General features: G+C 46.3%; 1 pseudogene; it reads right to left on the reverse strand.

Moving 5' to 3' along the window:
• Positions 1–457: 457 nt before the first annotated feature.
• LOC146180507 (uncharacterized) overlaps positions 458–24,550 on the reverse strand; it is a 70,743-nt pseudogene continuing 46,650 nt past the window's right edge.

Consider the following 24,550-nt stretch of genomic DNA (forward strand, 5'->3'; position numbering starts at 1 on the left):
GTCTCTCGTCGCGAGTGAGCGACGAGGACCGCAACGAGGTTTGCGATAAGGCTAACTTGCTTTTCTTAGCGCCTTCCACCCTCCACTGCTCTTCTAGTCGACGCAGTTCCCGTTTTGTAGCTGGTACCTTTTCGTAGTCTCGTGGTCTCTTCATGGAGGCGGTTGTCATACCCATCGGGGATTCAGCAACGCTTCCTTCCGAAGTGCCTTTCGCTGTTTGCTGATCCGACGACATTGCAGCTTTCGCCCCCTTTCCAGTCGTTTCTGCAGCGGGTTCGCTAACTTGCGTCTTCCCTCCGCCGATGGTGTGCTCCGGCTGTTGGACAGCAGGTCCCTCTCCGGATCCTGAAGGGGGCAGAGCTCCAGCGCTCTCCAGTTTATCCTGGTTCATGATCAACTCGCTCCCGTCGTCTTGAGGGAGCACAATACCCGTGGCCACACGGGCATACGTGCGGACTCATCCCTCCCGGTCGTGCCCGAAGATATGACACCAACTACATCTCGGAGTGCGGCAATCACGTCGAATGTGGCCTGTCTTGTTACATCTTAAGCATATTGGTGGCCGTCCAGGCTGTTATGACCGTGCATGGTCCGCACCTGCGCGCTCTATTGTTCGCCTGTGGGCATGGATATGTGCTGTTGGTGCAAGGGCTCTAAGTGAGCCTGTTTCCATGAATCCTTTTGTGTAAGCCTGTTTTGCTTTGTCGAGACTCTGCAAATGCCAAATTGGCCCTGTCAAGGGAACGTCTAGAAAAATACAAAGAAATGTCGCCCTGTGGGAAATAGCCGGAAGTGCTTTCGTTCAATTGTTCACCCTTCCCGTCGAGAAGCGCTATGGTCAAGTGAGGAATGCCTATTGTCCAAAGGAGACGACGTCCGCTGACGTACCGGACAAGAAAGGAGCATGACGCATACGGCCATTAGAGGAATTCCCGGGAATGCAGGAAAGATTTGCAATTGCCGGAAAGGGACAATTTTGGGAGCAGTATGTGGCGCACACGTGCACTTGGGTTTCTAAGAAGAAAATCCACTTGCCGGAACCTTTGCTGAAGAATAGAAATGTACCTCCTCGCCGTTCCCAAGCTCTACCCGCCAACAAGTGACCACGCCCAACGAAACAATGCCGGACCAGTCAGTGCATCAGACCATCAGTGCAGTGATGTGTTCGATTGGATGCCGATATCTGAGGGGCGTGCCCTGGAACTGGTTGGTCAGCATCTTTAGAGAGGGGCTGGACATAGGGGGTTTTAAGGACGTTGCAGAGCACGAAATGACGCTCTGAGCCCTGGGTAAACGGCTCATCCAGACGCTTCTCGCTATGAACTCTTAACGCTTGCCATTTTGCTGATATACCCTTCTTTTTTATGTAAATACGTTTTCTCAAAGTGCCATTAAACCTGCTTGTATATATTTTACCAACTTCGAAGATTCAATCCTTCATCAACCCGGAGTCTCTGCACGCTACCAAGTGAAGGCCGGGTCGACTTAGTCCCAGCGTCACGACAAGGCACCACCACTAACACAAGCCCTTCGTAAAACTTGTACATATGGGGCAAATAATCGATCTAAAGCCCCTCTTTGAACACTATTTTTACTAGCCGAGTTGTCGATTCGGCCTCTTCAAAACCCGGGCTGTTCCACTGCTCATAAGTGACTTCTTTCACATCTCCAAAGTCTTCAAACACCCTCTGCACCGCTTCACTCGAAACGTAAAAGGCACCCAGTGCACCCTGAAAACCAACTCACGTTTGTTCGGGTCAATGACCGCACAGTAGCGTCTCTTCACTTCCAGCGCGCCTTCTTTCAGCAGGCGTTCCTTCGCTTCCTCAGTCTTCATCTTCAGCATCCAGATATGGGACATTTGGAAGGGCCCAATGCCAGCCACGTAGGGTAGTACACCGGCCTTTTCCAACGGCTCACGAAAATCCTGTATGCAATAAGGCCGGCCGGCAATATCACAGTGAAGGAAAACCGCTGTCTTCATTGCTTCTCCCGAAGGAAATGTTGGTAGAACCATGCGATAGCCCAGTGGTGGACGTCGTTCGCCGCATCCTCGGCCAGACATGACCGATAACGAAGCACGCTCAGAGCTTGCCATCACACGTCCGTCACACGCGAGCTAGACGGTTTGAAATGGACAAAGGCGCGTCTATTGATTGCGGTGTTGTCTCAGAACTGTCGTTCAGAGAAATCTGTTGTGGCGTATAATAATAATTATAAGCATGTAAGTTACAGAAAAACAGAACACGCAGTTAAGCGAGTGGCAAATTACTTTTCCGCTGTACTTCCTCTTCCCTTGGCGTGCACGTAGCGCCATCATGCGTGTGGCGCACGGAATAAGATAGACAGGGCATGACCTCCGAGATCTTCATCGCGCCGACGAACTACGACTGCAGCTTGAAGCCCGCGAGTTTCGGCAAGGTGGCTGGCAGCGCTTCTACATCCCAGAATCACGTTTTAGAGCAGGTAATGACCAAACAGTCATGCTTTGGGCAAGTTAACGAGTACGTTGTATCATGTGAACAACGTCTTTGTGTCACTCAAAAACGCGACAAGCAAATGAGTAGACGGTGCGAACGGGGCGCGATAACGCTATTTCGTTCCATTCTTAGAGGCGTAGCTTAAGCGTCCTCCAAATTTTTATCTCATTTTCCGCTTTTTTGGTAACTTGATATCATTTTTGATCCATTAAGTACACAAACGTTTCTTAATTTGCATCAGCAAGCACTCGCTTTTCCTTGTGAGCAATATAGCTTTCTGTAGCTTCCTTTACCAATTTTGTCTTTTTTAATTTCTGTCTATCATCCATCACTCCAGTTATCTCCATAACTCAGTATTGCCAATGAAACACATATCAATAATATTTCACCAAAACCATACCTTACATGATAAATTTAGCCAGCCTCTCAACATTTCCGGCAAGCGGTGCCTACATTTCCGACTGAAAAACAACGAAAGAGCAGTACAAACAAACGTTTAATAATACATTTGCCAGCCCATAGTTGCATGCGAGCAGTTCAGCGGAAATTTTTAATAAAAAGCAGAGTGCGGAAAAAATATGCATTGTTATCAAACAGAAGCTTCAGTCCCGCGGCAAGAGCTTCTAGCAAAAAGTTAATTTTTATTTTGTACGAACAGAAGACAATCGATGCAGCGTGCGACAAATCTTTAACGGGTACACAATAAGATAAAGACATGGATAGGCACGAAAATGCAAACAATAAAGAAAGGATAACTGCTGCATAAAAAAAAAAAAAAACAGGCACAGAAGTTTTACAAGCTTAGAAGGTGTCTACAAGCTTTTCGCGAAACGCAAGTGCTTACATTACGATTTGTTTAAAACGTTTAGTCATTATATGTTGACAAGTGTCACGATAAACGACCAAAACTGAAGATGAACACGGTTAAGAACAGGACAAGAGACAGCGGCCACAACATACCTCATGTTGAAGAAGTACCTCAAATTAACTATTTACATTCGGGAAAGAGATTGGTTGCTCGTGATAATGATATATAGAATTTTGAATGAAAATTTAAATGTAATTGTACACAGTGTACAATTATTTGTGAAATAAATATAGCTACAAAGATATACAGCAATCGCAAGCACAATGGATATTACACATGCGTTTCGGGAAGTATACAGCTGTGAATAGACATACACATTTACATTACATTACAGGTACCAAGGTGGACTGAAAACCACCCGCACACGTCCATCGGACACGGAAACAAAATGGCAAGACCAACTGGCGAAGAAACTTTGGCTCCCCAAGCATGAAATTTCCTCAGCCAGAAATCTTTCTATCTCATTTCGCAGAGGCGCGAGGACAGGGAAAAGCGCACGTCGGCGCCAGCTTGAGTCGACAAGCTCACAACAACTGCGCCATAACGCGAAAGCGCCAGCTACAATCATCAATCGTGCAAAGGGACCGCCAAGACATCTACCATTTATCTGTAATGCATTGATGAAAGACTTTTCAAACTGGTATGGACTACCCGCCAAGAGATATGAGGAACGACTCATTGCTGGGCCAAGTGACGACAAGAATCTTGACGTGGGCAGTTGGGGCACTGTGCTTTCCGCACAATGCCCCACCAATTCAACCGCTCTCGTGTTGGCAAACTCCACCCCCCTCCCCCTCCTAGAGCCAGATAAAGTCACATCATTGCCTGGGAAAAGGATGCTGTGAGCGGTAACCCAAAAATAGAATCAGCCTTCGCCTGTGTTCTGCAGGCACTAGCGGAAGAAGTGAAGTTCCCATTTACTCTACTATGTTCGCCGAGATGTCAAAATCCGGGGGAGACATGGCTGGCATAGCGCTGAAATGCCACCACAAACGAATAATATCCGTGACCTGTGGACATTTTTGATAGGTATATCAGGGGCAAGCTCCCTAAGACTTGTGCCTAAAATAGTAGGCGAGCCCCCGTGCCGGGTACTCCTCTCTTTGCAGCAAACGAAGAAAATTGCGTGGAGCCAGAAGTCAGAAAAAGACAGACAAAGAAGGGAAAATGAACATAGCCTTCGAACGTGGCTGGCCGTGTGAAGTACGTCAAACCTGTTCCGTACGCCCTGTTCAAAAACTATGCACTCACAAGAGACCGAGTGGAACGTAAAACTCTGAGAGAACGATACGTTACATGTACGAGGTGCCATATTGGCCCGCAGTAAAGTGTGGACAAGGTAGCGTCCGCAAAAGAGGTATAGGCGTAACCACCTTGCAGGCCACCTCGTTTTAGACGGGAATAAATACCGAATACGCTATTCCACGTGCCTTATAAGCACTGCCGAGGGTGCGGATGGTGTCATTGTGCTTAATGTAGGGCACAACTTAGGCATGCTTCTGGCCTGGCAATTAAGATATATGCGTTTACCAAACCTGAGAGCTGCCCAAGACATCGCGCTGTATTTGTCAAAAAGATGAAAGCAGCGCTGCAGACTCGAATCATCACACGGATACAACGCAATGTCATCCGCGTAAGCAGTTACTCGCTGAGTGACACCTGTGAGATGGAGGCCACAGATACTGTGGTCTGTGATGATCACCCCCCAATAAGGCTCTAAGATGAGACCAGAGACAAGGGTCGAGAGGAGACAACCTTGTCGGACACCGCGGGTTATAGGAAAATAGTCACTTTTCCTCCATTCATCGCCAGTGTACTTTGAATGCCATCATACACGCTTTTAATAAACGTGAAGTTTTGTGGAAGCTGAAAAGCATGCAGAACACCGAATATGCAGCCATGACATCCACCAGGCAGCCGCCGAAAGGGGCAATGCCCCAATAAGGCACTGATAGCGGCTATATGACTCGTCACACCAGGCACACTTAAAAGGGGACTGCCAACCCGCTCTGTGGACAATGCGGAGCTTCGCAGCAGTTGTTGCCTGCTACTGAGAAATGCGACACCGTAGTATGCGGCTATTTACCTACCTGTGCATGCACCAAATTCATTTGAGCATATCCAACTCATTTTCAACATTGCCACTAATCAAGGCGAACGAAGCACACGACAAGCTCTCAAGCGAACGCGCATCATGTATTACGCGCACACCAAAACGCCCCGTACAAAATGAGCCAGCTCTAAGAATGGAAACAGTGAACATGAGTGGCCAGTGGTCAAAATTGTGAATCGGCGTCTGAGGCAATGTCAAAACAACTATAGGCTTCCAAAGCACCGTCGAGCGGCGCTGCTGCTCCTGACAGGGAGCGCCATCTCTGACAGGAAAATAGAAACTGGGGATAAACGCGGCGGCACCACGTAGGCATCCCGTGCAAGTTTTCTCCTTTCGCTCGCTCGCTTCTGCGCACGTGCAGACGTCTCGCGCTGCTTTGTCGCGCGGGCACTCACTGGACGCCGCCGGCTCGCTCGCTGCCTTCACGGCGTACGCCGTGCGCTTTCTCTCGCACGAGCACGCGTATTGACGCGCCCCCGCAGGCGCACCGCGACATGCAACCCGCATTCCGTCTTGATTGGGCAACCTGACGCGTACTTCCATAAGCGGGAAAATTTTTATTCACGTCTGCACTGTAGAGCAGACGACAGACGGGGATGAGTAAATATTGATTGTGAATGCGTCGCACGTTAGCAAAAAGGTAGGAATGCATCTCGAGGTAAGTCCGCTATGTAATTATATTGTCGTACATAATATCTTTAAAAACTGCTCAAGTATCATCAGTACTGTGGAATAAAGTGGCCCGCTCGTTGACCATCGTTTTGGCCTGTAGCATGCGATCTATATACGGATTTGTTTTTTTATTATTACGACGTTAGCAAAGGAAATTTCGCAGTAGAAGAATAAGTATATAGTCCGAAGGAGGTGTTTCATCAAAGACAAGAGCGCTAGCAATCTCATAAGCACATGCGTGCTCCGTGCGCTACACGCGATATAACCGGCTCGCTGGCTCGGAAGGCAGGTGAAATCCAAGCTTGTACTACACAGTGTTTTATTTCGGTTCTTATTAAATGGTTGCGCTTCATTTATGATATTTGGTTTGCACTCACGAACCTTGTGACGCGAATGGGATGCTCCGTGCGAGTAGTGTTAGTCGAGCCATAGCTAGGATCACTTTTGTACTGCACTTCCGACGACATATCTTCGTTAATAATAATAATAATAATAATAATAATAATAATAATAATAATATTAATAATAATAATAATAATTGGTTCACTTATTGGCCAATTTGCGAAAATCTGTAAAAGCGTTTCAGCAAGGCATGTTTTCCAACGCCACCCCCACCACCGAAAAAAAAAAAAAGGCCTCGTTCCTAGATATCTTCTGGGTCAATCTAAAAATGAAAAGGCAGCTGTGGACACTTAGGGCACATTCGCACATCAGTCTCGATTGCGGACGTCTCATCTGTTGATTTGGTTGCTCTGAGAGCACTCAAAGCAGGGAGAGAGCACAAAAAATCAGCAAAACTAGACACGCGGGGAGCGACGAGCAGGATAATCTTCCATCCTCTTCACTTTTTATGCATGGTGTTTAACCACTGTACTTTTTTGATGGCTCTCCAAGCCGTCCTTGTCAACTGTCAACATTTCTGAGTTTACGAAGAAAGGGGAAATTGGCTCTTTTCGTTTCCATAAAGAACGCGAGACTTCTCAGAACGCTGTCATGCGGTTGGAAAACAGGTCTTGCGGACACGCTTCCTCAGGAATCTGCAAAGTTTCACACGTGAGTCTCAAATTTTAGTGCTTCGCCTACTATTGTGGCTTCCCATGACACAATGCTACTTAGTACATCCGTTCCACATCAGCGGAAGCGTTTTTGTATCGCCAAATAACCGCCAAACGCAACGCGATCGCCGCGCGTGCACAGGAATCTAGCGGAGCGTCTGCTCCGGTGAAGCCCCATCGTTTCACATTTCGCCACCGCGCCAGGAACTTGAGCTTGGGCTCCCTATAGCCGTCACACATGCAGAAAGGGACTGCGGCACATACGCGTCCTCTAGCCTGCTGACGGACGGGCCAAGACTCCATGTCGATCAGAACAGCAGCCCATGCGCGAGGTCTTGCCCCTAAAAAGCGCAGTGTTCAAAAACAGGCGTTGCAGTTTACGTGCGTTTTAAGTCGATGTGAGTCAGTCCCACAATTACATTACCCACAAGTATTACGTGTCGGCCAACCAGAAAGTAAACATCCAACCCTTTAAACAGGACATTTGTAATTTATGTGTCTGCCGGCACAGTTTAGGTTACCTCAAATACAAAAATACACAATCGAAAGCTAGAATACTCCCAAGCCCGTCATATGTGAAGTGATGGTCAGGTGAAAGGGATGTGTTTATCCCCACAATTCCTACTGCTCTCGAGCGCGTAGTGGCGAACAAGAAGAAGCACTGCAAATGAAACTCATATATTACCCGCACATCATATATTACCCGCACATCAAAACGCCCTGTACTAAATGAGCCAGCTTTAAGAATGTAAACAGTGAACATGACTAGCCTGTGTTCAGAAATGTGAATCGGCGTCTGAGGCAACGTCAAAACAGCTATAGCCGTCAAACATGCAGAAAGGGACTGCGGCACATGCGCGTCCTCTAGCCTGCTGACAGACGGGCCAAGACTCCATGTCGATCAGAACAGCAGCCCATGCGCGAGGTCTGCCCCTAAGAAGCGCAGTGTTCTAAAACAGGGTTGCAGTTTACGTGCGTTTTAAGTCGGTTTGAGTCAGTCCCACAAAATTACCCACAGGTATTACGTGTCGGCCAACCAAAAAGTAAACATCCAACCCTTTAAAGAAGACATTTGTAACTTATGCGTCTGCCAGCACAGGTCAGGTAACCTCAAATACAAAAATACACAATCGAAAGCTAGAATACTCCCAAGCCCGTCATATGTGAAGTGATGGTCAGGTGAAAGGGATGTGTTTATCCCCACAATTCCTACTGCTCTCGAGCGCGTAGTGGCGAACAAGAAGAAGCACTGCAAATGAAACTCGCACTTGAAGGCGAATACATCAGAAAATTGGCTGGGGCTTAGCCACGGCCGCTTAACGGAGTGCGCCTCCATTTAGCGGCCGTGGCTAAGGTTACGCCTGGCTATCTCGATGCAAACGCTTCCGTTATGCTTATGTTTTAGCTTATGTTTGCGCTTTATGATTTAGCCTTTCAATATGCTTAAGGTTTAGCTTATGGTTATGCTTTATGATTTAGACTATGGATATGCTTTAGGCGCTTCAACCTCGATTTTGCTGCCTAGTTTAGTGAGACATTCTTCTCGTTGTTCGGGTGTCACGCACGCTCGTCGAGATTTCAGCCTTTCATTTCTTTGCTCCTTTGCAGCCAATGCCCATGCTAGCACTTCTGTATCAGTAGTATCATTCTGTTCTCCGTTCATATCGAATGCGCACGCCTATTCTCTGGCAACGCTTTATAGCCGGCTTCCGCGATAAACGCACGCTTGCGGCCGGCCAACGTCAAACGATGACACCTAGCGATTCAAAATTACGGCCTCTCTTCGATGTCTCTTAGTAGAACGGCGAAAGCCTACTCTTACTCTCCTATCTTGTGGCTCACATCGTTTGCCTCTTATCGGGGTTCGTCGCATGTAATTAGGAAAGGCGCAGTGTCTGTCACACGTTCTCCGGCAAGGGTGAGTTGGAAGGCACACCATCACACCTGTCATGTGACGTTTCTTAGCGCGCGTTCAAGTCTTGGATTGCAGATGTTGAGAACGCTAGATTAAAACTAATCTCACTACTGTGCCGCTCACACAAGGCATCCTGGAAATGAGGCGGAAAAGTCCATCGCTCGCGAGATGACCGACTGAGCTGGCCCCTCCGTTCCGGGATGGACACTCATGACTCCCTCCACACGTTCCATGACATTACCTTTTATTATCCGCAAATCCCGCTTATCCCACCCTCCAACTCACACGTCCCTCTCTAAAATTGTACAGAATACCTGGCGCCATTTACAAGCCCACACTTTCCTCTCCCATACAAGCCTTGCCCCTATTCACCCAGGTGCCTTCTTGCCCAAATGCATGCTTTGCATCTCTGCACCACCCCGGCGGGGGAAAATAACAATAAAATTTATATTATTATTATTTTCCCCCGCCGGGGTGGTGCAGTGGTAAGACGCCCGACTACTGTGCCGGAGTACCCGGGTTCAACCCGACCTCGGCGGCTGCGTTTCAATGGAGGTGAAACGAAGAGGCGTCCGTGTGCTGTGCGATATCAGCACACATTAAAGATCCCCAGGTGGTTGAAATTACTCCGTAGCCCTCTACTACGGCTCCTCTTTCTCTCTTGCCACTTTCTCTCCCACCTTCCTCCCTTCCCTTTCGGTGCGGTTGAGGTGTCCACAGAAAACAAGTGGTGTTGTTGTGTTGGGTTTAGCGGCGCACAAGCAGCTTAGGCTATCATGCGCTAACTTCAAGTTTAAGAGTGTGGCATTTACGTAATTTAAACTTATATTTCATTTAGAACTTTTGCTTCAATTAAAAACCTGAAAACACCGGACAAATCAACGAGCGCATTTTCACCTAAAAGCAACGCTGGATGAAGAGGAATGTGTTCTTTGTAAAACCACGTAAAATATTTTTTCTTAGTTCTTCACGTTTTCTGCATGAGAGTAAAATGTGGGTGACAGTTATATTGTGTCCGCGTGAATCACACAAAGGCTTATCCTGTTTTATTAAAATGAAGCTATGTGTACATCTGTGTGTCCGATACGAAAACGCCATAGAGCCACTTCCTTGGAACATTCAAGATAGGTACTCGAATTCCACTCTTCTATCACAGGCTTTACGAGGTGTAGTTTGTTATTTTTTTCAGTGTTTCAAGTGGACTGCCATTTTTGCATTAGTTTACTTTGTATCAATTTCATTCAGTCTTGAGATGGTATCTGCACTTCTTTTACATTCTTGTCTCGAGCTTTGGCAGCGCACATATCGGCTTTCTTATTAGCGTGGACTCCTACACGACTGGGGACCCAGCAAATTCTTATGCTTCGTCCTTCATCTGTAAGTGTTGCTATTGGTATAACTTCGTTTCTTGGGTGAAGGGCTGTGACTATACCTAAGGAATCTATGTAAATAATACTTTTTCTTTTATTATTTTCTCGATGGCATCACAGACAGCATAACATTCAGCAGTAAAGATGGACGCTCACTGTGGAATTCTTAATATTTCCTCCCATTCGCCTTGAACAATTGAGCTTCCGACATAGTGATCTGTTTTCGAGCTATCCGTGTAAAAGTCCGTGAAGCTACTGTATCTTCTTTCAGCTGAAGGAATTCTTGTATGATGTGCTCTTGTGGGTTTATTGTTTTTTTTTTGGAACTGCGTGAGAGAGAGAGAGATCGCAGACTGCAGGAACCAGGTACCAACCAGGCAGAGGGTTGAGTCTTTTGGCAATACTAGGTGAACAATGCGGTAGCTCAACCCTCTGGCACATTTCCTCAAATCTTAGGAGCAGGGGTCTCACAGCATTCGGTTTGTTGGTAAATAGTGCTCTAGAAGCAATTTAGTTACTAGAGAATAGCAGATATGCTTTGGCAGAAATCTGATTTTAAATATATAGGCACATGTAAGTGAAGTTCTTCTGATTTCAAGAGGTGGTTCATTTGTTTCCACAAGTAGACTGGATATAGAGGTTCGGTACGCTCCACATGGGAGTCGAAGTCCTGAGTAATGTGCCGGGTATAATTTTTTTAAGGATGATGGTCTAGCTGATCCATACAGCCATAGTCTAATGAGGAGCGTACGACAGATCTGTAAATGTGTTTAAGGCATGTCCTGTCAACACCCCAGTGTTGACATGAAAGAACTTTTAGTATGTTTAGAGGTTTGGAAGCCTTTTTCTTCAGAACATTTATATGAGGAAAAAATGTGGATTTTTTGCCAAAGTTACGCCTACAACTTTACGTTCGTTTTTTACCATTAATATCGTTTTGTTCAGGTGTAGCGTAGGATCTTTCTGCAAGCCTCGTTTTAGAGAGAATAGAGCAGCCACTGTTTTTTGAGGAGAAAACTGAAATCCGTTTGTGTCTGCCCATGCTGCTAGTTTATTTATGGTCAACTACACTTGTCTCTCACATGTAGCTCCATTAGAGGATGTGCATGAAATCGGTAGATCATCAACATAAACTAAATACAATATAGATTTCGGGATAACTGTGCTTATGGAATTCATTTTTAGAGTTGTGCTTAAGACGCATCCTTTTGGTGCGCCATTCTCCTGTACAAAGTTGTTGGTAAAGATTGAGCCCAAGCGCACACGAAATGAGCGATTCAACAAAAAGTCCTTTAGACAGTTTAACATCCTACCACGTATGCCTAAATATGCTAGGTCACGTAGGATGGGGGTCAAACCTCCATGTAGTATCATATGCCTTTTGAATATCGAAGACGGCTGTTTGTGAATAAATGCTTCACGAACAGTGTTTTCAAGGCGGACTAGATTGTCTGTGCTAGAACATGCTGTTTTGAACCCACATTGGTGAATGTCTAGAAGTTCGCGGGAATTCAGGACAAAGGCTAATCTAGTATTCAGAACATTTTCAAAAGACTTTGAAAGGCAAATTGTGAGAGCTATGGGTCTATAACTGCCGCGGGTCGTTGGCGGCTTTCCTGGTTTCAGGAAAGGCACAATAACAGCTTTTTTCCAGGCGTCAGAAATACGCCCGGATACCCACATTCTGCTGAAATATTTCAGAAGTGTTTTGAAAGGAGTTACAGAAAGTGTGCAAGCATCTGATAGTGAATTTGATCTGGGTTAGGTGCAGTCTTTTTGCCGGCAGATAGAACCGTGTTTATTTCTTGTGGTGTTATTAACTAGTTATATGCTTCATTTGTACTTTCATTTGTTGGCAGTTTTTGTTTTTCGGCCTTGTTTTTGTACATTATGAAATATGTTGGGTAGTGTAGAGAGCTTGAAATTGCAGAAAAATGCTCGCCTAGAATATCTGCCTGTTGATCTAAGTTTGCTTGAGTGCCAGGAGGTGTTAGAAAGGGGGTTGTCTACGGGGAGAAGTTACTATCGAGTTTGTGAACAAGCTCCCACATTTGTTTTGATGTGATTGAGCTATTTATTGATGATATGTACTTTTGCCAAGAAGCCTTTTCAGCGTTACGGCGGACATACCGTGCTCTAGTTTTCGCCTGCTTGAATTTTAAGAGCTTTTCGTTTGTTGGGTACCTGCGAAAGGTTCCCCAAGCTTTGTTTTGTTTTGTTTTTTGCTTCTCTGCACTCCTGAAATTACCAGATTTTGCGATTTTTCGGTACCACTCCTGAAGACTGCCATATAGCTACAAGTGCTGCGTCAATGATGCAGGCCGTAAATGTTTCATTTAACTCATCAACACTGAGGTTTTCGGAAAAGACCTCTGCCAGGCTGGCTTTAGACTGGAATAGAGCCCAGTTCACAAGGTGGAGCTTCCACCGCATGGGTTTGTTCAGATTGATGGAGGGTGAGGTATTAGGCTGATAACGACAGGCAAATGATCACTACCCAGAGGATTATCAAGGACGTCCCATTTAAAGTCAGCAAAAATTGATGGGGAGCTAAATGGTAAATCTAAAACGCTCATTTTCCCCTTTCTTGGGAAGCAGTATGTATGCTGTCCTGTATTCTGTAAGCAGACATCATTGCAAAATATGAAATCCTCTAAAATACTGCGTCTAGTGTTGTTTGATCGCTTCTCCAAAAAGTGGAGTGCGCATTAAAATCTCCAAAAACCAGATAAGGTTCTGTCAGCAGTTCTAAAAGCTCTTCCAGATAATGAAGGGTTACAATTAGGTGCGGTTGGAGATACAGTGAGCATATGGTTATTGTTTTATAATGAATGATAGAGACGGCAGCAGCTTCGAACTTGGGTTTGAAGCTAATTTCAGGTGTTGCAACTCTATTCTGCACTACAAAAGCGACACCTCCAGATAGCCTATTTGCTTCTTTTCGGTCGCAGCAAAAGACGCTGTGTACTTTAAAATGTTGTGATGTGGTCCTAAGTTAGTTTCCTTTAAGTAAAGGACTACAGGAGAAAATGAATGTGAAATGTCTTTTATATCGTTGTAGTTGTTTATGAGACCTCGACAGTTCCAGTGTATAAGGAACACCATTTCTTTTAGGAATGTGTCTGAGTTTAGGTTACCTGGTTTGTCCGGTCCTGTTATAAGAGTTTTTTCTGTCCGTTTTCTTTCCAGAGAGTTATGACGCCGCTGTAGCAGGGACGAAGAAAGGGTTCTGTCCATTGCCTCGGGGGCTTTGGACGTTTGGGGAGAATTGGTATTGCTGTTTGCAGGCTTCTCTTCTTGGGGAGACTCCTTTTGGGCTGCTGGCTGTAGGGCCAGTGTGCCCTGTTTCTGCAATGGCAGGGCTGCTGTCGCTGCTTCTGCCTGGGGCGGGGATGGCCCTGCCTAAGGCTTACCCTCGGCGGAGACCAAATCCTGTTGCGGTGTGCTGCCCCCTCGCTCCACCACATTGGAATTGTTTGGTTTGGCGGTGAACACAAAAGTGCCCTGTCCAACAAGATATCGCTGTCGTGCCTCTTTAAAGGCTATGTTTTCCAATAACATTTATGGTAAAGATGTCCTTTTCCTTCTGCCAAGAAGGACATGACCGTGAGTATGCGGCGTGTTCACGTTCACCTGCACAGTTTGCGCGGTGTGGCGCAGCTTCACACTCGTCAGATTTATGTTCATTTGAGGCACAATTCGCTCATGTTTTTTGGCCACGGCAGCTCTGGGAGTCATGACCGAATCTTTGACAGTTGAAACAACGTCTAGGGTTTGGAATGTAGGACCGGATGTCTACTTTGGTGTAGCCGACTTCAATGGATTCAGGGAGTTTGCTAGAGTTGAAAGTCAGAACTATGTGCTTTGTGGTATTTCTTGGTTGTTCTTTCGGATTTTGATCCTGTGCACACCGATTACATTTTGCTCGGAAAGACCTTCTAGAAGTTCTTCGGTGAGTAACAGGAAGTCGTTCTTTGAGATCACGCCTTGGACTGCGTTCAAGGATCTGCGAGCACTGACTGTTATTGGGATGTCCCCAATTGTGGCATGTTGCATAATGTTGCTGTACTGGTGTTTGCTTTGGAGCTCAAGCAGAAGATCCCCTCTAGCCAGTTTACTAACTTTTTATATTCGGATCCTTTTATGGTTTTGAGAGACCCAGATGCTGCAAAAGGGGATATTAGCCGAGCGTGTTTGGTAGGGCTTTAACTGTGGATCACATAATATTTAGGGAAGGTTTCATACTTCGTTGAAAAGAACTGGGCTGATACATCCGCCCGCCTTTTCTTGGAAATGCGATCAGTTTGTTTGGAGAAAGAAGCCATAAATAATGTATGATTCTCGGCAGCGGCGCTAGCCACCCATCATGGAGCCCAACGAGGCGATGGGGAAGGAATTGGTAGGCAAGTCCTGTCCTCGTCAGCTGTACACCGTAACTATTACCTAATATGGCGTAACTTAGGGTAGTCAGCCACACAATGTTAACCCTCGCCGCCTGGAAGTAAGGAAAACCAAGAAGAGAGTAGAGTACAGGAGAGTTGTAGGATAGAAGATAGGAAAGTGAAAGATGGAGGGCAGGATAGGAAAAGGCGACTGCCGGTTTCCGCCGGATGGGTCAGCCCGGAGGGGCTGTCTATGGGAAGCATGTGCCAAAGTGGTGTGCTTCCTTCGCCGAGGGGCCTTAAAGGTCCGGACACTCGGCATCGACTCAACCTCCAGGATACCCTTTTCCCCAGACACGGCGATGCCATGCACGGCTTAGCGTGGGTGCTCGGGGTCTGTGGTGTCGCACAAAACATGTAAACATCGGTTTTAGCAGATTCCCCCTGCGTGGAGAAAACAAGTGAGACAGTTAGCGTGCCTTTCCTGCAGACTACCGTGCCTGCAGACTATGCTCGCCCCGCCGGGGCGGTGCAGGGGTAAGACGCCCCACTGCTGTGTCGGAGTACCCAGGTTCGAACCCGACCTCGGCGGCTGTGTTTCGATGGAGGCGAAACAAGAGAAGTCTGTTTGCTGTGCGATGTTAGCGCACGTAAAGCTCCCCAGGTGGTCGAAACTACTCCGTAGCCCTCCACTACGGCTCCTCTCTCTTTCCACTTTCACTAAAACTTTCGTTCCTTCCCTTACGGCGTGGTTGAGGTGTCCACACAAAATAAGTGAGACAGTTACCGCGCCCTTCCCTTCCTATAAATCAATCAATCAGGTGGCTCAGCTACAGAGGGAGCAGCAGGCCCGCGTGCCTTTCCTGCAGACTACCGTGCCTGCAGACTATGCTCGCCCCGCCGGGGCGGTGCAGGGGTAAGACGCCCCACTGCTGTGTCGGAGTACCCAGGTTCGAACCCGACCTCGGCGGCTGTGTTTCGATGGAGGCGAAACAAGAGAAGTCTGTTTGCTGTGCGATGTTAGCGCACGTAAAGCTCCCCAGGTGGTCGAAATTACTCCGTAGCCCTCCACTACGGCTCCTCTCTCTTTCCACTTTCACTAAAACTTTCGTTCCTTCCCTTACGGCGTGGTTGAGGTGTCCACACAAAATAAGTGAGACAGTTACCGCGCCCTTCCCTTCCTATAAATCAATCAATCAGGTGGCTCAGCTACAGAGGGAGCAGCAGGCCCGCGCATTTGTTTTCCTTCTTCGTACAGCGACAACAACGTCGTGCCGCACGAACGGAGGGTGGCTGCTCCTGGCCATGACGGGGCTGGGACAGCTAGGTCAGCGCAGCTTGCGGTGGGGGATAGCCTACCACCGTATTTTATCTCTTGTAAGCCGTCATTGCACCCGCCACCGCTTCGGTGGTGGACGACGGCTGTTGCTGGCGCGCGTCTTTATCTCCCTGTTCTTTTTCTTTCTTTATATTCTCTTCTGTGCGCACGAGGCAGCGGAGGTGGCTCAGTTACAGAGCCAATAGCAGGCCTGTGCATTTTCTTTTCCTTCTTCCTACAGCCACAACAACGCCTCTCAGTTTATGAGGCTTAAGCCTTTCTATGCTCATGAAACGAAATCCCGTGTGCAAGACCTATGACAGTGCAATTGGTCGTTTTTGGACAGTGTAGCTGCAACGCGTCTCAGCAGGCTTGCTACCGCTGAAACCGTATGACAGCTTCAAATGTTCTTTTCTAATTGTTTTCGTCTTTTATCCCAGTCGAACAATTTCTCATGTTACACACGGGTATTTGTTTCGCACTTAATTTGCATTTCAATGGCACGAAGTCCTTAATTACACTTCGAGACATTTTATAAAGCGCCATAACTCGTCAAAGTAGTTCTCGCTTCAACGACAACGAGCATGAAATTTTTGAAAGGATATGTCAAGCTTGTCCAAAAATGAAACACAATCAGCGCATGTTAAACACTGGTACCATGCGTTCATCTGGCTTGTTCGAAAAAGATTTCAACTGCACGGACAGACAAACCAGACTATCGAAGAATATGCATTTAAGAACCTTTTGTTTCCTATGGAGAATGCTGTTGCCAACCAGAAAATAAGTTTACTATGAGGAGAGGTCCATTTTGTTTCAGGGTGAGTTCTTTAACTAATTTTGCCAAAAAGTTTAAAACCAGAAGATCGAGAAAGGCTTCCACACTATTGCAGAGCATGTCGGGGTGTTCCTTGTCCCAATCATTACCGATAAGTTAAAATCGCCCTCTAGCAAACTGTTGCTAGTAGTCTTAGTTGCGCATAAGAATACATTATTCCTTTTAAAAATATTATTACCAGTGTTTGGTGGTCAGTAAAACGAGGCTAAGAAAAGGCTAAGCTCATGTAGAAATCTTTGCAATGCATGGCCAACATGTGGTATATTAGGCGGTCTTATCACTTGCAGACATGCTCGGGCCGTTATCGCAACCTCGTCACCGCGGGAGTTTCTATCCTTACGGAAACTTTACTAGCGTCGCGGTGTTATTTGGTTTCTGTGGCAATCATAGCGTGCGGTTTTATGGCAATGCATTCTATGTCGCCTTATTTATTTACAGCAATGCGGGCCTCACTCTCGAAGTGGACATCAAGGCGGGGCAACACCTCCTTGTTATTCTACAAGGCGGTGATAACAAACTTTTGTTATTATAAAGCCGCGCAGGCAAAATAAAGGTAGTAGTCATGTTTGTCGCAGCATGCCACTTTGTGACCGGTGGTGGTTGATCCATTGCTATGGCCCTGGACACCACGACAGCAGCCGCGGCGCGGGGCACACGATGAGGTCAGTCAGCGAAGTAATCTGCAAAAACTGTTTTGAAATCTAATGACTGAAACTAACGCACTTGCGACTCGACGATGTCATGGAAACTGCATTCGGAGCCAGTTGCTAAGTCTCATTTACCTCCATGCCTTTTTGTTGAGCCCCATCCATGACGCTGGTTTATGTGTTCAAGGGAATCACATGAAGATTATGAAACGGCTTCAGGTTTGTCTTTCTTGCAGATTTCAACGCCGCATATAAGTCAGCACACCTTTAGGCAAATATTGTAGAGTAAAAAGTAACAAATTTAACAATTTTCTTGTTTAATTACCACATCTAAAACAAGAGTGCACGTACAATAATTTCTCATATTTGTGAAGAAAAATACAGATTCTAAAAAATTACCGATTAGAATAGTTTGCGGGCCAAGAACTAACAGCTCTGCAGAGACTGCATCGGAGACATTCCTGAGCATGAGCGATGCTGCAGTACGCGGTACATCGCAATACCTCTGAGCAGCTTTTAAGAGAAAATCTGGAGATTGTTCCTGAGAGTGAATATTTCTTTTGCTTGGCGCGAATTCGTTCCAGTGCTCTGCAAGACTGCCATTGGGCGTAAGTAATCGCTCTTGTCGCGTAACTGATATTCTTATGCTAATTGACTGTCATGTCATCATGTCACGTAATACTCTCATAGCCACTTGACTTTCATTCAACTCCTATCAGGTGACAATGCCATTTGACACTCTCATAGAAATGTATTTTACTCGTGGATCAGAGATTTTTGTCACCCAATTTATGACCCAGCTCTCAGCACTTGTTGCAACCCGCAAGTCATGAGTGACTTTTGACTTTTGTATGACTCCACACAAACCCTTCCCAATGGCTTAAGTTGTAATTCAAGATCATGGCTCATATCTACGTTGGTATAGTTTAGTAGCGTGCCATGGTGACCCGGTCGCTGAAGACGCCGGCGGTCCCAGCAAAGCCGTACGTGCAGGCACGTGCAGATTAGATTTCGTGGCTGCTTAAATGAATGCCGGTGTCGTGCTGTTCCGTTCTCCTCTCGGTGTGCGGGTCCTACCAAATATATTTACGCGGCTCGGCATGGTATGATGATATGTGGCTGTGATTGATGCCCACAAATTTCCTGACTTCGGTCTTCGAGTCTTCGCTCTCTGCTTCTGCGGTGCCCTTCAATCAGCCGCTTTGCTTGAACCACCATCGCTGGCAGCTCGAGACCCCGCCTACCTTCCATCGTGTTAGCCATGACCATGGATCCCTCCACTCATGAATCGTCTCCGTCGTCTCTCACGCTGCCACCTCACGAGTCCGCGGGCTCCATATTCAAGCTCCCCTAGTCGTTCCTCACAATTGAGGTTTGGTTGCGCCGCCACCATGTTATTTCACGCGTACTGCTCCTGCGGTTCTTAGCGGGATACTCTGCAGTCCGCTTGGCGATCCCTACACGAATATTTTGTAGCGACGCTCATCCAGTGAACTTCTGAAAGCCAGGAGTGGTTGGGAAAGTGTTTACACAGCGTATTCCCGCTTCATACTGGTAGTTTCGAGAGACAGTAATGTTAGTTATAGCATAAAGCAATTACTCAGGAAAATGTTTAGGAGATACAATGAGCTTTGCAACGCAAGGTCGACACTTTTGATTCCCCATTTTGCAATTTGTTTTTTGATAAATCATTGCTTAACTACCTAAAGTTTTTATTAGCAACATGAAGATTCGAATGTTTTACCCTTTTATATCATTTTCCACTCTTTCAGTTACTTCGTTTTATTTTTTATCAATTAAGCACACAAACGTTTTTTAATTAGTGTCAGCAAGCACTCGCTTTTCGTTGTGAGCAATATGGCTTTTTTTAGCGTCCTTTAACCCATTTTTTTCTTTTTTTATTTCTTTCATTCATAAATTTCATTCATTCATTTCAGGGTTTCGGAAACGGTACTCTACTATCAATCATATCCATACCATCAATCAGGTGACAGAAAAATGCTCGGAATATAACCAGCCCTTATACATAGCATTCATTGATTAAGAAAAAGCATTTGACTCAGTTGAAGCCTCGGCGGTGATGCAGGCATTGCGAAATCAGGGGGTAAACGAGCCGTACGTGAAAGTTCTGGAAGATATATATAGTCGCTGCACAGCAACCATAGTTCTGCATAAAGAAAGTAACAAAATCCCCATAAAGAAAGGTGTTAGGCAAGGAGACACAATCTCCCCAGTACTATTCACAGCTTGTTTAGAGGAAGTATTCAGAGACTTGGAATGGGAGCAGTTAGGGATAAGGGTAGATGGAGAATACCTCAGTAATCTGCGATTTGCTGATGACATTGCCTTGCTAAGCAACTCGGGGGATGAACTGCAAATAATGATTGATGGCCTAGACAGGAAAAGTAGAAAGGTAGGCTTGAAAATCAATATGCAGAAGGCTAAGGTAATGTTCAACAGCCTCGGGAAGGAACAGCAGTTTACATTAGGTAGCGAAATGCTGGAAGTAGTAGGCGAATATGTCTACTTAGGACAGGTAGTAACCGCAGATCCGGACCACGAAAAGGAAATAACAAGAAGAAAACGGTTGGGATGGAGCGCATTTGGCAAGCACTCACAGATTACGACTGGCAGCTTACCGGTATCGCTCAAGAGGAAAGTATACAACAGTTGCATCTTGCCTGTACTCACCTATAGGGCTGAAACGTGGAGGATAACCAAGAGAGTTCTACTTAAGTTGAGGACAACCCAGAGGGCTATGGAACGAAAAATGGTAGGGGTAACATTAAGAGATAGAAAGCGTGCAGGGTGGGTCAGAGAAATAACTCAAGTTACCGACATTCTAGTAGAAATTAAGAAGAAGAAACGGACATGGGCAGGGCATGTAGTGCGAAGAGAGGATAACCGATGGTCGCTGAGGGTAACAAACTGGATTCCAAGGTAAGGAAAGCGTTGTAGGGGGCGGCAGAAAGTTAGATGGGCGGATGAGGTCAAGAAGTTCGCAGGGGTCAAGTGGATGCAGCTTGCACAGAACCGGGTTAAGTGGAGAAATATGGGAGAGGCCTTCGCCCTGAAGTGGGTATAATCAGGCTGATGATGATGATGATAAATTATTACCAGTAATCTCATAACTCAGTATTGCCTATAAACAAATGTCAATAATAATTCACCAGAATGATGCCATACATAATATTTTAGCCAGACCAACATTTCCGGCAAGTGGTGCCTGCATTTCCGGCTACAAATCAACGAAAAAGCAGCAAAAACTATCTCTAAATAATACACTTGCCTCGCCCATAGTTGCATGCGAGCAGTTGAGCGGGAGCTGAAATTTTTAATAAAAAGTATAGTGCGGAAAATATGCATTGTTATCAAACTGAAGCTTCAGTCCCGCGGCACGAGTTCCTAGCAAAAAGGTAATTTTTATTTTATACGAACAGAAGACAACCGATGCAGCGTGCTACAAATATGTAACGGGTACACACTAAGGTAAAGACTTGGCAATGCACCAAAAAGCAAGCAATAAAGAAAGGGTAACTGCTCCACAATAAAACCAGGAACAGAAGTTTTACATGGTGTCTATGAGCTTATCACGAAATGCAAGTGCTTACATTACGATTTGTTTAAAACGTTTTGTTAGTCATTATACATTGACATCTGCCACTATAAATGACTAAAACTGAAAATGAACAAGGTTAAGATCAGGAGACACCACCCATAAAGTACCTGACGTCGAGGAAGTGCATCAAAATTAACTGTATTCGGAAAGAACTTTGGCTGGCCGCGATATAGATACATAGAAGTTTGAATGAAAATTTAAATCTAAATATACACAGCTATAAAGATACTCATCAATCGCAAGCACAATGGGTATTACACATGCGTTTCGGTAAGTTTACAGCTGTGAATAGACGTAGATATTTACATTACATTACATTACAGGCACTAAGGTGGACTGAAAACCACCCGCACATGTCCATCCGACACGGAAACAAAATGGCAAGACCAATTGGCGAAGAAACTCGCTCCACAAGGCATAAAATGTCTTCAGTCTGAAAGCTTTCTATGTCATTTCGCAGATGCGCGAAAACAGGGCAAAGCGCCCATCGCTGCCAGCTTGAGTCGACAAGCTCACAACAATTGCGCTATTATGCAATAGCGCCAGCTACAATCATCAATCGTGCAAAGGAAATGCGAAGACATCTACCATTTATCTGTAATGCATTGATGGAAGACTGCTGAAACTGGTATGGACTACCCGCCAAAAGATACGAGCAACGACTCGTTGCTGGGCCAAGTGACGACTAGAATCTTGAACTGAGCAGTTGGGGCACTGCGCTTTCCACACAATGCCCCATCAATGGAGACGCTCTCGTGTAGGCGCATCTCCCCTCCTAGAGCCACATAAAGTCACATCATTGCCTGGCAAAAAACAATGCTTTGAGCGGTAACGCAGAAATAGAATCTGCCCTCGCCTGCGTTCTGCGGACACTAGCGGAAGAAGTAAAGTTCCCATTTCTCTACTACTCTGTTCGCCGAGATGCCCAAATCCGGGTAGACATGGCTGGCGTGGCGCTGAAACGCCACCATAAACGAATCACATGCGCCACCAGAATGCCTATAGAGCTCTTGTGATAGGTATATCAGGGGAAAGCTCCCTAATACTTGTGCCTAAAATAGTTGGTGAGCCCCCGCGCAGGGTATTCATCTCTTTGTAGCAAACGAAGAAAACAGCGTGGATCCAGCAGCCAGCAGAAGACCATGAAGGGAAGGCAAACCCACCCTTCGAACGGGGATGGCAGATTGAAGCACGTTAAACATGTTCCGTACGCCCTGTCCAAAAAAATATGCACTCACAGGAGACTAAAAGGATTGCAACACTCTAAGAGGACGATACGTTACATGTACGAGGTGCCATATTGGCCCGCAGTAAAGTGTGGACAAGGTACCGTTTCTACAGCATGAATAGTTCAAAAGAGGTAGGCGTAACCACCTTACAGCGCACCTCGTGTAAGACGGAAATAAATACCGAAGACGTTATTCCACGTGCCTTATAAGCACTGCCAAGGGTGCGGATGGTGTCATTGTGCGTAATGTAGGGCACAACGTAGGCATGCTTCTGGCGTGGCAATTCAGATATATACGTTTACCAAACCTGAGAGCAGCCCAAGACATCGCGCTGTGTTTGTCAATCAAAAAGATGAAAGCAGCGCTGCAGGCTCGCATCATTACACAGATGCAACGCAATGTCATCCGCGTAAGCTGCGTAACACCTGGGAGAGGGAGGCCACAGATACTGTGGTCTGTGATGATCACCCCCTTATAAGGCTCTAAGATTAGACCAAAGACAAGGGTCGAGAGGAGACAACCTTGTCGGACACCGGTGGTTATAGGGAAATAGTCACTTTTCCTCCATTAATCGCCAGTGTACTTTGAATGCCATCATGCACGCTTTTAATAAACATGAAGTTTGGTGGAAACTGAAAAGCATCCAGAACACCGAATATGCAGCCATGCAGCCGAATATGAACCAGGCAGCCGCCAATAGGGGCAATGCCCCAATAAGGCACTGATAGCTGCTATATGACTCGTCACACCAGGCACACTTAAAAGGGGACTGCCAACCCGCTCTGTGGACAATGCGGAGCTTCGCAGAAGTTTTTGCCTGCTACTGAGAAATGCGACACCGTAGCATGCGGGTATTTACCTACCTGTGCATGCACCAAATTGATTTGAGCATATCCAACTCATTTTGAACATTGCCACTAATCAAGGCACACAAAGCTCACGACAAGCTCCTAAGCGAACGCACATCATATATTACCCGCACACCAAAACGCCCTCTACTAAATGAGCCAGCTTTAAGAATGTAAACAGTGAACATGACTAGCCAGTGTTCAGAAATGTGAATCGGCGTCTGAGGCAACGTCAAAACAGCTATAGCCGTCAAACATGCAGAAAGGGACTGCGGTACATGCGCGTCCTCTAGCCTGCTGACAGATGGGCCAAGACTCCATGTCGATCAGAACAGCAGCCCATGCGCGAGGTCTGCCCCTAAAAAGCGCAGTGTTCTAAAACAGGGTTGCAGTTTACGTGCGTTTTAAGTCGGTGTGAGTCAGTCCCACAAAATTACCCACAGGTATTACGTGTCGGCCAACCAAAAAGTAAACGTCCAACCTTTTAAAGAAGACATTTGTAACTTATGCGTCTGCCGGCACAGGTCAGGTAACCTCAAATACAAAAATACACAGTCAAAAGCTAGCATACTCCCAAGCCCGTCATATGTGAAGTGAAGGACAGGTGAAAGGGATGTGTTTAGCCCCACAATTCCTACTGCTCTAGAGCGCGTAGTGGCGAACAAGAAGAAGCACTCCAAATGAAACTCGCACTTGAAGGCGAATACATCAGAAAATTGGCTGGGGCTTAACTAAGGTGAAGCCTGGCTGTCTCGAAGCAAACGCTTCGGTGATGCGTATGTTTTAGCTTATGTTTACGCTTTATGATTTAGCCTTTGACTATGCTTACGGTTTAGCTTATGGTTACGCTTTATGATTTAGGCTATTGTGGGGGTTCTTACTAAGCCGTCGAGCCTCTTCTGAGGTCCAGGCCGCAAACACCGAGCTCCCGCGATCACACACCACGGGCAGCCGTTCTCACGGCCGCAAAGTGGTAATGCTAAGTACGACACAACTCAGAACTGGACTTTGCACGGAACCAGATGTTTATTGGGTTTTCCCAAAAAGAACGCTGGTGGCGGTCTTGCTGGAGACCCTATCCTTTTGAATGGGGCCTGACACTTCGAAGGGCAAGATGGCGACAACAAAGAAGTATAGCGGGGAGGTATTTACCTTGCGTCCTTTCGTTGTCGCGGCTCGCTGTCGTCTCTCTCCGGCGG

Source organism: Amblyomma maculatum, chromosome 8 (genome assembly GCF_055883805.1).
Source record: "Amblyomma maculatum isolate TAMU_Amacu chromosome 8, ASM5588380v1, whole genome shotgun sequence".
Lineage (NCBI taxonomy): Eukaryota > Metazoa > Arthropoda > Arachnida > Ixodida > Ixodidae > Amblyomma > Amblyomma maculatum.